This window comes from Leuciscus leuciscus (genome assembly GCF_965113295.1).
Source record: "Leuciscus leuciscus genome assembly, chromosome: 22".
Taxonomy (NCBI): Eukaryota; Metazoa; Chordata; class Actinopteri; order Cypriniformes; family Leuciscidae; genus Leuciscus; species Leuciscus leuciscus.
In genome coordinates, this window is record NC_138746.1 from 26,639,602 (window position 1) to 26,656,491 (window position 16,890).

Genomic DNA, 16,890 nt, shown 5'->3' on the forward strand with positions numbered 1-16,890 from the left:
TCCTTTCCGTCAACTTGTTTGTGAGGCGCCGCGAACCAAACTCAGTTGTTTAAATAGCCATATTTCGCGTGTTTCTTTTATATAGGCCTATAGACTATGATTTTATGAAAACAAATTTTGTTTTTTAATTTAATTATATTTTCCTTAAATCATCCTGGCGACCCATTTTTTAAGTCTCGCGACCCACCCGAGGGTCGCGACCCAGGGTTTGAAAACCACTGATTTAGTGCTTTGTAAGTAAACAGCAATATTTTAAAATTTATACGATGTTTAATAGGGAGCCAATGCAGTATTGACAGAACCGGGCTAATATGGTCATACTTCCTGGTTCTGGTAAAAACTCGAGCTGCTGCATTTTGGACCAGCTGTAGTTTGTTTATTAAGCATGCAGGGCAACCACCCATAAGAGCATTACAATAATCTAGCCTTGATATCATGAATGCATGAACTAACTGTTCCGCATTTGTCATGAGAGCATATGACGTAATTTAGATATATTTTTAAGATGGAAAATGCAGTTTTACAGATACTAGACACGCGACTTTCAAATTAAAGATTTGTATACTACAGTGCACCTTATCCTCATGGACTGCACCAGATTTGCCAGTTCTTGTTGTGAGATGTTACCCCACTCATCCACCAAGGTATTTGCAAGTTTTTCCAGAAAGACTCAGAGGGCAGGTGAACGTTTACATGATATTTTAATAACAAAGTTCGGGAGGAACACGTTCAGATTATCTATCCAATCATCACGTCATTCCAATCATCACGCCATTCCAATCATCACTAAGTCAAAGTCTACTCCTGATGGATGGACAGGGACCAACTGTCCATCAACTGCAGTGATTGGCCAGACATATTAGCATGAACGAATGATGTGGCATTAGAGTCTTCCTGCTAGAAAGTACTCAAACACATCTGGGGGGACATATGGTTACACAAAGTTTGGCACATCGAGGACGATCAGACATTGCGGTTTATTGCTCTGGCCACATCTGCAGTCCTCACGCCTCCCTGCAGTATGATATGCAGGCTCATTGAACACGCATTAAAAGCATTGTTTAAACCCTTTCCAATAAAAAAAGCTACGCTTATTTGGAATTTACAAATTTATCTTTAAAATACTGTATCCTGAAAAAGGGACAATTTTTTTAAATTTTTTTGCTGAGATTTATAAGCCACATTCAAGGAGAATGTCCTGTAAATATATTAAATATATTATACAATGTTTATCATATACATACATTTATCATAAATATATCTGAGTATGTAAAATACCAGACAATATTCTTAGTGTTAAGATTATTATATTATTATATTGTATTATATGAAATTAGTACTAAAATATAATAATTATATTACATATAATTTTTTTTAATTAATAAAAAATTTTTTACAGCAGATGCTGTTCTCATAAAAGAAATGCCATGACTTTTCCTTGACTTAAGATTTAATTAATTTCTATTTTTCAGGTGTTAAATGACCATGAGAACTATGCTTCAAATAAATGTTTTCATTTTTGTATAGCAGTGATGTATTACAGTTGAACCACTGAAGATCAAGTTCAAACATAATTATACTATAAATGTTTGCAGGTGTTCTGCTACATTGCACTGATGAAGGGACATCCACATGTTCTCTTTAAAAAAATTAACTTTTCAAGCTTTTTTGGAAAAATAGATTTTGATAAATGTTAAACTCTTTGGTGGCCTTTTTTTCAGAGCATTTCTGGCATATCAAAAGAGTACAAACACAGCAAATTGAAATACAAAGAGTGGATTATTGTGAACCACCTGTTTTCCTCATCGCCCACTCACCCTTTTTAACTTTCTCTCCCATAGTGTGTTTGAGGAAAGTGTGTGTGTGTCTTTGGAAACAGCTAAGGAGTCAGATCACAGACTTGGCTACACAATATCCTTCCAAGGGCACCATGGGCTCCTGTCACAAACACACACACACACACACACACACACACACACACACACACACACACACACACACACACACACACACACACACACACACACACACACACACACACACACACACACACACACACACACACACACACACACACCCCACACCCCACACACACACACCCCACACACACACACACACACTTAAACCCAGGCAATCACTCATGCAAGACCAGGGCACTCTTATATACACATCTGCCATGCTGGGCAGTGTGGGCAGAGAGACACAGAGAGAGAATAGGAGAGGGCACTGGCTTTAGGAGGCCAGGCAGATGCCTGCTAATACTGCCGTGGCTGCCATGGTAATAGCATGACAGTGTTTACTGCCCCTTAGTAGAGGGCTCGGGGCCCCCCACCCCCTCCTCTGTGTCATTCTCTGTCTTCCTCTCCTTCTAATGTAAATGACTTGCCATGTTAAAAAAGGAGGGAGGTGTTTTGTGCTTGCTGTTTTTCCTCTTTCTCTCTGGATGGAGTTGTGTGTGTGTGTGTGTGTAGGGTCAGGTTTATGGTGACAGTCTTCTGGAGAAAGCCTTTGGCTGTAACGGTTCTGACAGGCTAATTTCAATGCCTAAAGGACTCATTAAGGATATACTCATAAGCATAATGTCATTATGCAAATGTAGGCTAATGAACTGCAAGTATGCGGTCCCATTGTATACATACACATGAAGTGTGTAATTTCTATTAGCGTTACCAAAAATAATTGCCAAATTAATGTCTGTTTTCAAATAGGTTTCCTAAACACATCTGCCATCAGTCTATTTGATCCTGCTTGATTAATGCTAGATTTTACATGATTAAAAATCCAACAAATCCTATAAAACATGAACAAGATACAAAATAAATAAAGACTTGTCTTGACTTGATCCATGAAATAAACTTGAACATATAATTTACAACAGCAGTTATTGGGAACAAATAGGGTGACCAGAAATCTAAGCTGTTGTTCCGAATCCTGAATCCGGCCCTGATCGTCCCGAAAATTATACTAAAGCAAAATCTTGAGGAGTTATTGTCTGATAAAACATTAAAAACTGTCCGTGGAGGTTGAGTCGTCCTGCAGCCAGCCCCCGCCGGCTGCTCATTGGCTGCAGCATCTTTTTTGTTTATTTTTCTGAAGTTCTACAAAGATACTGTAGGCACGAATTTAGATATGTATTGATAAGCTAATTTTCATTAATTCGTTTCATTGACATGGCTGGTGTACCGGAACCCCAACACGCCGCTAAAAAGCATGAGTTTATGATTTTAATGTTGTTTTTTTGTGGCAGACTAAAGACTAATGACAGACTGTTGATCTTTGAATAAAAATATGTTTGGTTCAGGTTTTAAAAGGAACCCCGACTATTAAGACACATAGGCCTAAATATGCTACAATTGCTCTCTCCTACAAAATACATAGTTAGAAATACATAAAATATTTTCATTATTTAAAAAATCCTCACTGTGTTTTACCATAGACAGTATAAGAAATGGACAGAGTCATCTCATTGGAACTCAATTGAGGCAAGTGAAGCCCATTTTCAGCGATTTTTTTAGGACTTCCGTTCCTGACGCGCAGACTCAAACTGAGCTTGACGACGTAGATGTGACGTGAGCAACCCGTCTGTCTTCTAGTGGCTGTGGCATGCGAAATCTGAATCATTCCCTTCCGAATCTTGCAGAGACGGAGATCGTGAGTAGGAGGTATCCACGAGCTAGGAGCAGGAGAAACTTTTGCTAGGTATTCTGATTAATTATTTTGTCATTTTGCCCCCACGTCTCCCCGATTGCCCGCGAGCTTCTCCTCCCGTCAATACGGTAATCTCTCTACTGTGCGACAGAGAGTCGTGTGGTTATGACGCAATCGTTAGCCTACTTTTACAAAAACTGCTTCTACGGGGCCATAACGTAAGCTACAAGGTAATGGAGCATTTTATACATTGTCATGTTTCTTTAGAAATAAATAATGGACAAATGGAGTCTTCAAACGCCTCAGATGTAAAGTTATTCGCTGTCAAAGTGACGCCAAAATGAATGGGAGTCAATGGGATGCTAACAGCAGGTGAAGTTCTGCTACAAGATGGTGGCACGCGGCCGGCTTAACTTCCGGTCGACTTCCTTCCCGCTTGTGTTTTACAGAATTTGAACTACGAAGGCAGCCATTATTTTTGCGCGCGCAATGCATTCTGGGTTGATGACGTGTATTGGTCGTGTCGGTTGTGTTCAGAACAGAGAGAGGTGAGCTAATGGCGCTAAGTTTAACTGTAGCTACATCCTAAGTGAATATAATGCCACATTGTGCAGCGTTTGGTTGTTTCCAGTCCAAAGGCAACAAGGGGAGTGATGTAAGCCTCCACTGCTTTCCAAAGGAGAAGAAAATAAGAAAAGAGTGGGAAATTGCTTGTGGATGAGTACAACTCCCTAAAGACCCACGGCTGTGTTCCCGTCACTTCAGCCCTGATGCATTTGAGGCATTTAGTCGGCTAAAAGATCGTCTTCCGCGTTTTTCTCCTGATTTAAGCCTACTGTGAGTTAAGCCTACTGATTTAAGCTAGGGCTGTGACGGTGGCAGTTTTTTACAACCGCGGTGGTTGGGGGGGTTGTTTTGAAATAAAAAAACAAAACAAAGAAACAACACACTAAAGCCTGTAAAGCATTAAAATAAATATCAGTAAATACTGGTAACTTAAGTAATATAATAAAGTTGAATTAAAAAAAAAAAAAAAAAACTTTCGTTTAATATTTCCACACAAAGACTACATGTATATAGCCTAACTGCTCTGTGCTTTGAGAGGGATGTTTTCTGATATCTTCATGTTTTCTACTTGTTGTAAAAGGTATGAAAAGCGAATTGTATCTACCACAAGGGCAAGGCATTTAGGCTATGTTTGATATTGCGCTGCCAGAGAAAGTGAAACTAAAAATCACCAGCGCGTGTGAAACGCGCTTTACAAATAAACTTGACGCGCCTTACCATGTCTAATAACAAGCACAAACTGTGTTAAAAGAAATTTGACGTACAAGTAAAAATGTAGGCTATCTGTCCTACAGCGTTTTTCTACTTTACCACAGTAAAGAATACGAAAATAATAGACCTAATGATCATGAATCCAAACTTTTCCATGGCTGCGATGTAATTGCTAACCTATTATTTATTTTGTATAAACAAAACAAAGCTGGCTTTGTTTTAGCTTTTGTAAACAAAGATTTTTGCTTCACTCGTGTCATAATATTCATGTAAAACAGTATTCACATACAAAAAAATTGTTTTGGCGGACCACCGCCGGTGCTACTCAGCCACCGCGGTGGTGCGGTTGCAAGTTTACCGGCCAATGGTGCGCTCGGGTTCAAACTGAAAAGGAGAACGGCAGACGTGTTCATCTCACTACTGTCAAAACTTAGCTAGCTAGCCGGTACGTTGGAAAAACAATAAACGAAGCTGCTACAACCGGCTAGGCGGCTACAACCATAGACAGTAAAAGAAAGGCTACAACCAATACACGTCACTACCCAGAATGCATTGAGACGTAAATAACTATGGCAGCCTACGAGTGAACGGATTTTCTGCTTTTTTTTATAAAAACAAAAACATTTGGAGTGTTTTTGTATCACCTTTTTATAGCTGACGCCCACATTAATCTTATAAGGCCAACATGCCGCACTAGTCGGGGTTCCTTTTAAATTCATTATCTTTTATTTTATTTTATTTTTATTTGTTGAACTACTGTAGAGTAACTGTTGAATTGTTGTAAAGACAATAGATAGTATACATTTGTGACACATTTTATTATTTATAGCTAACGGGGCAAGGCTCCAGTAAGCAAACGTACGTCTCCAAAGTGGATTTACACACACTCTAAACCATATACATTTTAAAGACGCTTACTAAATGACTATTTAACATCTGACAGGAAAGTCTTCGATAAGTGTTGCAGATGAGCACATCGCAACATGAAATGAGTGATGTATGTGTGCTATTATGTTGTCAACACTGCTTACATTAGATAAATGTGTAAACAAATGTACATAAAGTAATTACACGTTATTTATTTTATTTGTCCATTAGTACTGTTGATAAATTGAGGAACATTTGTGTTGAATAAAAAGCGAGTTAACACATCAGCAACTAGCTCAACATTTAAATGTAGTATTGAGCACATGGACAATGTGGGACAGATGAACACATACGTGTGGGTAACACTTTACAATATGGGTGCATTAATATGCAGTAATTCATGTTTAACTAATGCACAGACAATCATGAGTTAATGTATGACTCATGAAGAACTAAACCATTAATGAATTATTACTGCATCAGCAACTAATAAAGAGTCTATATGATTAATAGATTAAGTAATAAATTAATTGCTATTAATTAAATGTGTCATTGTGTATTAATTCCTTAATAACATATTTTATTAACTTATAGTGTAAATTAATGTGTTAATTACCACAATGGGTCAAAGGTCAAATGCTTTAATCATTAGCTAATGATTTGAAAAGGTATCATTATGTTATGACTTTACTTGTTGAGGCACATGACTATTAACTAATTGTTAAGTAATATGTCATTTTGGTTTTGACATTCACACTATGGATTTCAATTTCCAGTCTTCTACAACCGGGACTCCACTGTGCCAGATGAACTGCCGCATCCAATAGTTCATGGCACAGGAGTGTGTCAGGTTAAGCTTGAGGTCTAGGATTTAAAGGCAGAACACTGAGAACATGTGGCCGGGCTCTGCTATTTCATAACACTGTGTCTAGACCAGACAAAGACACTAGAACCCATTACAATCAGTGATACTACACTGGATGCGGCGCGACGCTACACAACAAAACTCAGACAGTAAACCGATGCCACACTCTATTTCTGATGTACTCCAAGCTCTTGCGCTACTTCTGTTATGAAGTACAAATGGACTTGCAATGGTCTGTCATGCGCAGTGTAAACAGCTGTAATGGGTGTAACAGCGTCAGTAGTTCAGATTCTGGTGTGCTGATATTTGTGTGCAGCCCAACTTACTTATCATTCAAACACATTCTCTGACATTACATTCACTGCATGTGCAACTGCCCCACAGACCTTTAGTGGGGATGACAAAACCAAACCCATAATGACATATTACTTAACAATTAGTTAATAGTCTTAATAGTCATGTGCCTCAACAAGTAAAGTCATAACATAATTGCAAATCATTAACTAATGATTAATTAAAGCAGACAACTGGAACTTGAAGTGCATAGCTTTGACTAATTGTGGTAATTAACACATTAATTTACACTATTAGTTAATAAAATATGTTATTAAGGAATTAATACATGCCTGCCGCCATTTTGATTCCAGAATGAGGCTATGAGGGGAAACAGGAAATAACAACAAAAGGACATGACCGTGTAGACTAGCAATCTAACGTTTCTTCCTCCTCTTACTATCAACCTAGTGGAGTCATGGTCGGACAAAGACTCAAAAATACCTAGGTCCATCCTCCTGACGGGATACAGCAATTGACCTTTCGCCGGCCCCTCCCCCAAAACGGCCATTGTCCAATCACACATCATAGCAACTGTTACTATGTGAGCAGGTCCGACAAACATTATCAAGATGGTGAAGCGTGCGCCCATGGCGTTTGTAAATCGGACACTAGATACCCCGAGAGATTGTCTGGAGGAGTTGTGTTCTTTCCATTCCCAAAGCCGAAAACACAAACAGTGTGGACGGCCCCACTCCCAGTTAAATGTGTTTAACATTACGAAGCATAAATACGTCTGCTGGCTGTGGTATCGATGGCTAACGTTACTTAATTATTATTATTTTTTTCTGATCTGAAAAACGATCCTATCTGTAACTCAAAAAACATAATATTGTCTGAACCGCGATTTTTATGATCCGTTGCCCCACTAATAAATATTATGGTCTCAACCGCGATTTTTGTGATCCGTTGCCCCCCTAATAAATATTATGGTAAGTGCATTATGAAAGACAATCAAGGAAAGTTATTTAGATGCAAATTAAGGCTATGTCTGGTTAAACAGTTATTGTGTGATTTCGTTTATTGTGCTTTGTCAACTTGAAGCATGAATTTGAGAAAGAAAATCATTTTTGGAAGAAAATGCACCACATACATACTTTTGTCAATGATATAAAAGTTATAGCTAAAAGATTGTAAAAGCTTTCAGTTCTCCCTGCCTAATTGTAGTTGAAAAGTCAAATTAAGCTTGATTAATGATATAGTGACTGATCAAATAAACTAAAGCATCGGGAATATAACTCCCATGTGTTTTGCAGCATTTAAAATTTCAGTCATTGTGTTATGCGAAAAAACACACATACGAAATTATTGCTGACAGCACTTTTATTTTCAGAGAGTTTTTTCTTTCACACAAAAACACAACAGTAAGTGTCTTTCAATGCTTTTAAACACTTGATTCCTCGTTCTTTGTCATATCACAAATGATGTGTGAACACCGGTAAGCATTAGCCTCGATAGAGACGTAGATAGTAGTCGTGTCTCCTTCATTGCGTATTTTTATATTTTGAATATATCCCTCCACTGCACTCTGTAACCCCTTTTGCCTCGATCTGGAGGATATCGCGGAGGTATTGCTCCAAAAATGGTCACTGACACGCACGGGTATACCTCTTTCCGTCATGGCAATCTGTCGCGCTGGTCGTGTTTGACCATTTGTTTGTCGGACGTAGCAACAGTAACTAAGGGGGGCGGGGCTCGGCGAAAGGTCAATTGGATTGAGGGGTATATCCACGATGCTGAAGGTAAAATCGGCTTTCTTGTGCGTTTAGCTTAGCGAGCTGACAGAGCTAATATTACCGAACGGGCTAGTAGAATTATGCTGAAAGTATGTACCGATTGTGTATGTGATGACAATATTAGCCAATTCAAAAACAGTTAACTGTAGTATTTGATGTATGTGATACCTGTGGTTTACAGTGAAGAGAAACGAAGCAGGCTGTAGTGTTAGGGCCCGGTCCTTTCGATCGATGCGAAAGAACGAGGTACCTTACACCATGAAGGTATTCTGTATTTTTGTTTGCACTGTTCTGCAACCTCCATGTTCAGGATGGTTCATATGAAGTTCAAGGTTTTAGTTCGTTTTTTCAACCTTTTGTGTTGGCTCTAGTGTTGCACGGTGTACCGATACTTCAAAAGTATCGCGATACTCGGAAATTAAAAACGTCACGATTCCTAAATTTATCAGTATCGATACTTAAAAAAAAAAAACGCCTCCCTATGGACGTATGTGTTTTTTTCCTGACGCACGCAGCAAAGAACCTGCCGCTGTCAGTGTCATGTGACAAAACACTACAGCGAGATGGCTGCATGTGCGAAGTGGTCCACGACTCGTAGAAAAAGATGACGCGAGGAGTGACATATGGAAGTACGTTGCCTACCTTGCTCTGTTGCACGGTGCACCGATACTTCAAAAGTAAATCGGAAATTAAAAACGTCACGATTCCTTAATTTATTAGTATCGATACTTCTAAGAATGACCGCGTTCCAGATTTGTAAGGCCGGCGACAAACTGGCTGCGTGTCGTGTCCGTTTTTATTTCGGCTCCCATGTTAACTGCCTGCGTGACACACGCGTCTGGGCGCAGCTCGAGACGCGCGGAAAACGCGTGTATGCTAGAAATAGAACCGACGCCTATTTTTCACGCGACACGCAAGCGTGTTGGAAGCGTTTCCAGGCAAAATAGAATAGGAAAAGATGTTTCTATGTCATTTTGACACGAATACATATTAATAAATGACATTTTGATGTTTGAAAGTTTTGACATAAATAATGTAATTTAAAAAAATATGATCGATTTTCAAATATTGCACCTGTCAATACAGAACGAATTATTCTGTAGCCTATTTTGCCCTACAGTCTATGATTTTGCCGTCAATACTGCCGACGTTGTCTTTGCTGCTATATATTTGTTTAACATGAAGTATAGGCCTTCCACAACTCTCCCCATATGTCAAATAGATCACCAATGAGGCTTATCATATATGTTACCAATATTAAACATTGTTTAATATAATCACTGTTCATATTTTTATTCAAAGTTCAGAATCAAGATAAAGCTCTTATGTTTCTTATGATAAAAGAGATAATGCACTAAATTTATTAAAAAAAATTACCCTTGAATGTCATTGCTCCAATTTATTTTTTATATTTTTATATTTCATATTTTGTTCAAATGTTTAATATATCTGATGTTCATATGTTCATATTAGTGTGTTATATGATTAGTATGTTGTCCCGGTTTTAAAATAAAGTACAGCAATGATATTTGAGAGTGTTTCTCCCTTTTCAGGAAAAGTATCGAAAAAGTATCGAAATCGCAATACTTGACTTGGTATCGGTATCGAAACAATAATTTTGGTATCGTGACAACACTAGTTGGCTCATCCTAAATACTAGGTGTTTCGGGTATAACGAGTCATCACAGAGTGTACAGATGATATGAATATAGGTTATTGATATGGTTATTGATATGGATAAATGGTTGTTCCAATTTAAGTACATTTGTTTTAGTTAGTGGAAAAAAGAGAGTAAGCTTAAACCTGCTAATATTACCATGTTCCAAAACATAAACTATCAGCTTAACCATTTTTGGCCCGACTTATTATTTTACTAATATAAATGCATGTACTTGTATACATTTAAACAAACACAAACACATTCAGTATAATGTAATGTATTTATAAACCATTTCCAGGAATGTAAACAATAGCAACAGGCTGACATTTCCTGTTTTACTATTTTAATTCCTCCATTAAAATGATAACAAGTTCCACATTTGGATAATAACGTTATGACAGTCGAGTTAATGTTGGTTAGAACTGAAGTGCCTCCAACTGTTGTTTGGAACACAAACAGGAAATGTTCATGGGTTAGTAGTGAAATCAGAATTTTATTAGTAGCCTAAGTCTTAGACTTAGCCTAAGAGTTTGTTACTAACAATGTTTTTTGCTGTTTTTTTGCAGGTGGATTTGTCTTCAGAAAGCCCATACTGTATGTCTTGCCTATCGTGGCTATGTCTGCGCGGTCTATCGAGGCCTGTATATGTCTGGCCTATCGTGGCTATGTCTGTGTGGTCTATCGAGGCCTGTATATGTCTTGCCTATCGTGGCTATGTCTGCGCGGTCTATCGAGGCCTGTATATGTCTTGCCTATCGTGGCGATGGCTTCGCAGTCTATCGAGGCCTGTATATGTCTGGCCTATCGTGGCAATGTCTGTGTGGTCTATCGAGGCCTGTCTATGTACGGCTAAGCGGCAATGCTTATATTAAAAATAAATTAAACTTGATTATGGTAACTCCCTTTTCTATCTTTCAGGAACCTCAGGATTCATGACCGGTGCGTATACTTTTAGTCTACCAATTTTGGGGGAAGGCTGGCCCCGTCCGGTGGATCTACAATCCACCTACTTTTGGGGGTCGGCTGCACCCCTGCCTTCGTCTTCAGGCAGGAAAATGCAGATCCGCTACCCTCGGATTACGAATTATGGATGGGGCCTACGCCAAAGAAACTTTATAATGCTTGCTGGGCTGAAGCAAGCATTATAAAGAAGTAAAGAGTAAAGTAAAGAGTGTCTTTGTGCCTCTTAACAGACACAAAATGCAATTAAAATGTCTGTCCAACATGAACAGGGCCCTTACATGACAACAAGATGCGTTTAGCAACTTAGCCATTGTTTAAACTCACCTAAAAAGTGTTTTAGACGGCTAGCTGTAGTCTCGCGCTGAAGTCCCGTGGGAACTCAGTTGTAGCCGGAAAAAGGTAAATAGTAAGTGCGCGTGATTTTTTTTTTTTTAAAACCACTTCAGCGGAAATCCCGCCCTGCAGCTGATTCTAAGGTTTTCATTGGTCATGTCAAATACAGATTGCCTACACCAAACACTGATCCCTAAACCTACCCGTCACTGTAACCTAAACCAATGAAATCGGCTGCAGGGCGGGATTTCCGCTGAAGTGGTTTGGGGAAAAAAATTGCGCACATAGTGCAGGTGGGAGGAGCGTCGTGTTCCGGCTACAACTGAGTTCCCATGGGACTTCAGCGCGAGACTACAGCTAGCCGTCTAAAACACTATTTAGGTGAGTTTAAACAATGGCTAAGTTGCTAAACGCATCTTGTTGTCATGTAAGGGCCCTGTTCATGTTGGACAGACATTTTAATTGCATTTTGTGTCTGTTAAGAGGCACAAAGACACTCTTTATGTGTATGCCCCCATAACTGCCGTTTTAGCTGAATGGGAGCTCTGGGCATTAACTGTAACAGCTCCGCGTTACAAGCACCAATCCAGTTCGTTTTTTTTTTTCTATAGACAGTACTCACAAAGGTAAAACGATCGAGATTAACTTAAAAATTCACCGGAGTTCTCCTTTGAGGGCCCGAGTGTGCTCGTTGTACCACGGCGTTGGACTATTTTCTTTAATCTTCTTTAAGCGCAACGGAGCAACTGTGTCTAAAGTGCTGGAAAAGAGAGAGTTAATAGTTTCTGTTGCAATATTTGAAAAATTTCAGTTAATATTCATTCTGATAGAAATAATCTTTATGGTGCCCTGTATACAGTAGCCAGCACAAATCTCAAACGTGATTTATCGTTTACACTATATATGTTTACATTAAGCACCAACACTTCAAAAGAAGTATATTTAAAACTTGATTTCTTAGTGGTTTTGAAAATATTACTATAAATTACAGCAACACCTCCTTTGTGTTTCAGACGAGGTTCATGTTTATAACTGTAATCTTGTGGGGTTGACTCATTTAAAGTAATGTAATCGTTTGGTTTTAGCCAGGTTTCTGTCCAACACAGCACATCTAGGTTATTATCTGAAATCATATCATTAACAATGAGTGCTTTTGGAGTAAGGGATCGAATATTCAGCAACCCAAGCTTTAGCATTTGCTCATCTGTATTATATCCGTTTATTATTTGTTGAACATCAATTAAATTTTTAACCTTAGATGGGTTTGGACGTTTTTTGGATTTCCAAATTCGGGGAACAGACACAGTCTCTATATGACGATATATAGGTGAAAGAGGCTCTATGTGATGGGATTTATCTGACCTTGGTGACGCGAGGCCGCTAGCAGACGGTCGGTTAAGCCAGTCTGTCTGCTTCCTGACCTGAGCCCCAGATTGTCATGTTTGAGCTCTAAGACTATGTGCCAAATTACTAGAGAGAAGAGCAGCACCATCCTAGGAGGGATGAATACCATCTCTTTTCAACAGGTCAGGTTTGCCCAAAAAACTTTTCCAATTGTCTATGAATTCTATATTATTAAGTGGACACCACCTCGACAGCCAGCCATTTAGTGAACACAATCTACTAAGTATCTCATCACTCCTGCGAACAGGAAGGGGGCCAGAGCAAATTACAGTGCTTGACATCGTACTTGCGAGTTCACACACCTCTTTAATATTAATTTTGGTGATCTCCGACTGGCGGAGTCGAACATCATTAGTGCCAACGTGAATAATGATCTTAGAGAATTTACGATTAGCATTAGCCAGCACTTTTAAATTTGCTTTGATGTCAGGCGCTCTGGCTCCCGGCAAACATGTGACTATGGTGACTAGTGTCTCTATTTTCACGTTCCGTGTGATCGAGTCACCAATTACTAGGGCACAATCAACATAATTATCAGTGGGTGTTTCACTGAGCGGGGCATATTGATTTGTCATGGTAATCGGAACGGAAGAGTGGTTTTTTGATCCGCGACTAGAGCGAGCCTTCATTTGCCTTGCTGCACAGGCACTAATTCAGCCCGAACCGAATCATGTAAAGAGTTCACAATGCTAGGCGCAGCCAAAATAGTATCTAAAGCTCTAGCACTCTTACTATCCTCAATTAAAGTTTGGATGCGTGTCTCTAGTTCTGACATCTTCTCCGTCAGCCTGACTGTCTCCTTGCATTTATCACATATAAATCCTATATTGCCGACAGAGAAGGCAATGCTAAACATGTGACATGAAGTGTAGGTGACAATAACAGGACATTACTCACCATGTTTGTTGACTGATTCTTACTCACCTGGGCTTTTTATGAACTCAAAGGCGCGGGCGCGCGCGAGAAAAAACAAAAACAAAAAACTGAGCTCACGGGTGGCACGTTAATAGGCTAGCGAATTACTAGCGTGTTGTGCTAATAATAACGGAAGCTAACAATGTCAGGTTAATCTGAGATGTTGGGTAAGCTGTATTTAGTAGTATAAACAACTAGAAATGATAGTAAATGATGGTTCAAAACAGAAAGAAATACGAGGCTAAGACGGAGCTTACAGCACCAAAGCAAACAAACTCACAGCAAGCCGCGAGGCAGACAGGAGCAATCGATCAGCGATCCAACAATCGATCAGCGATCCAAAAAACAAAAAGTACTGCGGGAGAGATTCGAAAGCAAACAGAGCGGTCTTCTCTCTAATAGTTTTTTGCAGTACTTTGAGGTTATACACCGACTGATCTGCGCAGCGCCCTATATATAATATCATGCAGAACTGATATTATATAAACAATGCAGTACTCTTACCTGAAAATTAGGTCCAATGTAGCGTTCTAATTTTAACAATCCATGTTTTCCGAAGTTCTTTGTCCTGTGGAATTTTGTGAAAGGATGTATTTTCTTTTTGACAGCTGAATGACCGGCATCCGGCATACACAACAGTATGCCATATGAATGCTCTATCCCTCAGAGCCTCGTTCTGGAATCAAAATGGCGGCAGGCTGAATAAGGCGTATGCTGCCATCAAAGGCTTTCAAGTGAGTGAGTTTCAAATGAGTATACTACAGAAATAAAAAAAAAATCTATTTAAATCTTAAGTTGTAGTTTAATTATTGTAATTTCAAACAGAGTTATTATATCACTTTTCTGATTCTTGATTTCTGTACATTTGCTGAAGAGCTTTTGTGGTGGATCAGGGCCTGCAAGGAAATGTGACAGCTGCATTAGTGGAAAAAAGGAAAACCCTGAAATATAAAGTCAAAATATAAAGTAAGATTATTTTGTTACTTCTCATACAGAAATCAAATGACATTGTGTTATTAAATTAACTGCTTTTGTACATGTGTAGCGGGTATGACGTAGGCAGTGGGAATTGTGCCTTGATTGAACCAGGTGGTGGTCATTTGGCGCTACACCTTTAAATCCAGCAAGCTGGCGGTCTCTCTCATTACTGTTTTGCTACAGACTCTTGGTTCTTTGGACTCTTGGTTGGTTGTACGAGTTGATGTGAGTTCATGCTTAAATGTATTTAGCCTCCTTGTGAAAACATGGTTGGCATGGATCTGATATATTCAGAATATTGTATTGTTTTGTAGCGTGATCTGGCGTTTGTGCGGTTATTCAGTGCCGTGGTTACATCCAGCTTCCTGTCTTCACGAGCCCTCACTGGCTATGAATTGTGTCTGCGCGTTTCAACGAAAATGTAAGTTTTCTGCTTTTACTCGTGAGCAGCATTCAGTTTTCTTTTCTTCAGGCACTGGCCGTAATGAACTCTCATTGATTCGTGTTCTGTTTATATTAGTTACGGGTTTAGAGTGTGACCACTGTAAAGTTTGCTGCGTGCTGTTTGCTGTGCTGAGAATGTAAGTTCACTGGCTTCCTTTCTCCCTCACGTGTGTACATTTTCATCACGGAACGCTTGTTCATATGTATGTAGTCATGTTGGGGGGGGAGTAACAATTGTATTGTGTGTGTTCACTTATTTGCTGAGTGTAAACTACTGTTTTTTTTGTGTGCATGTGATTTGTGATGTGCCCTATTTATTTTGTGTTTGACTCTTGCTGAATTTTTATTGAGTGCTATTTATTCAAACACCTTGATTTTGCACTTTGTTGTCCCCATTCCTGAATTTGTTGCCCAGAGGCCTAAGGTCTGTTTTTCATGTGTGTGTGTCCAACTTGAGAAAAATAAAATAAACTGTTTATATTTTTATAATACTCCAGTCCCTCTCTCTCCTTTCATTTCCCTTCATTGGGATAGCCTGCTGGTAAACATCTAAAATTTATATGGTTGGTTATCCACTTGAAATTGATTTAAAGAGGCCCCCTAGGGGTCACACATGTTTATGCATTTTTGTAGGATCTGAAATGTTCACAGACTGGTGTGAGTCACTCCATCTGCCCTTACTAACACTTTAAGCCCCGCAAATAGAAATTGTATGAGATTTATATATGCATTTATATTATAGGAATAGCTTTAAGAAATAATCAGTTTTATTGGGCATTTGTGCCCGAGAACTTGAAAACGTATTATTCAAAGCGACTTACAGTGCACTTATTACAGGGACAATCCCCCTTGAGAAACCTGGAGTAAAGTGCCTTGCTCAAGAACACATTGTCACCCATAGTGATACGCATCGTCATGTTTTGTAAATGATTAGTTAATCATTAACTAATGTAAATGACTTATAACTGAATCTACAAAACATACATAAAATAATGAACTGGCAGGGTTCTGTCACCTCTGTTTGGTTTGTATCTGGTTTGGTGACAGAGCTCTGACATTCCCGGTTTGTCATGTGTTTGTGTCTAGTCTGGTTGTTGTGAGCACATGGCTTGTCTTGTATTCCTTGTGCCATGTGCTCTCCTGTCAATTGTCTGGCCCCTCCCATCTTGTTACCTGATTATTGATTAATTTGCCCCACCTGCCTTGTTCGTTACCCTCTTTTGTTTGCTCTCTATTTAGGGCGTTTTTCCACTGGGTCCGTTTGCTGTGGTCCGAACCCGAGTGCGCTAGTTCCCGGCGCCCCCCGCAGCGTTGGTCTGGTTTCACACTCAATTAGGGCGCTTTCACACTGGCAGTTTAGTGCGGACCGGGGCACGGTTCGCATGAAAAATCGCTAATGTGAACGCTGTCATCGGACCCGGGTGCGCACTAGAGTACCGAACCCGAGACTACCTGGAGGAGGTGGT

General features: G+C 39.3%; 1 long non-coding RNA gene across 1 annotated transcript in view; it reads left to right on the forward strand.

Annotated features, from left to right (window-relative positions):
- The window catches only part of LOC309487041, a 97,067-nt gene extending 81,110 nt beyond the window's left edge, over positions 1-15,957 (forward strand). Inside the window, exons 3-6 of the long non-coding RNA XR_014201726.1 lie at positions 14,611-14,736; positions 14,877-14,968; positions 15,048-15,205; positions 15,295-15,957. This is a non-coding gene — a long non-coding RNA (uncharacterized lncRNA). The remainder of the gene's footprint in view (positions 1-14,610; positions 14,737-14,876; positions 14,969-15,047; positions 15,206-15,294) is intronic.
- The last annotated feature ends 933 nt before the right edge of the window (positions 15,958-16,890 follow it).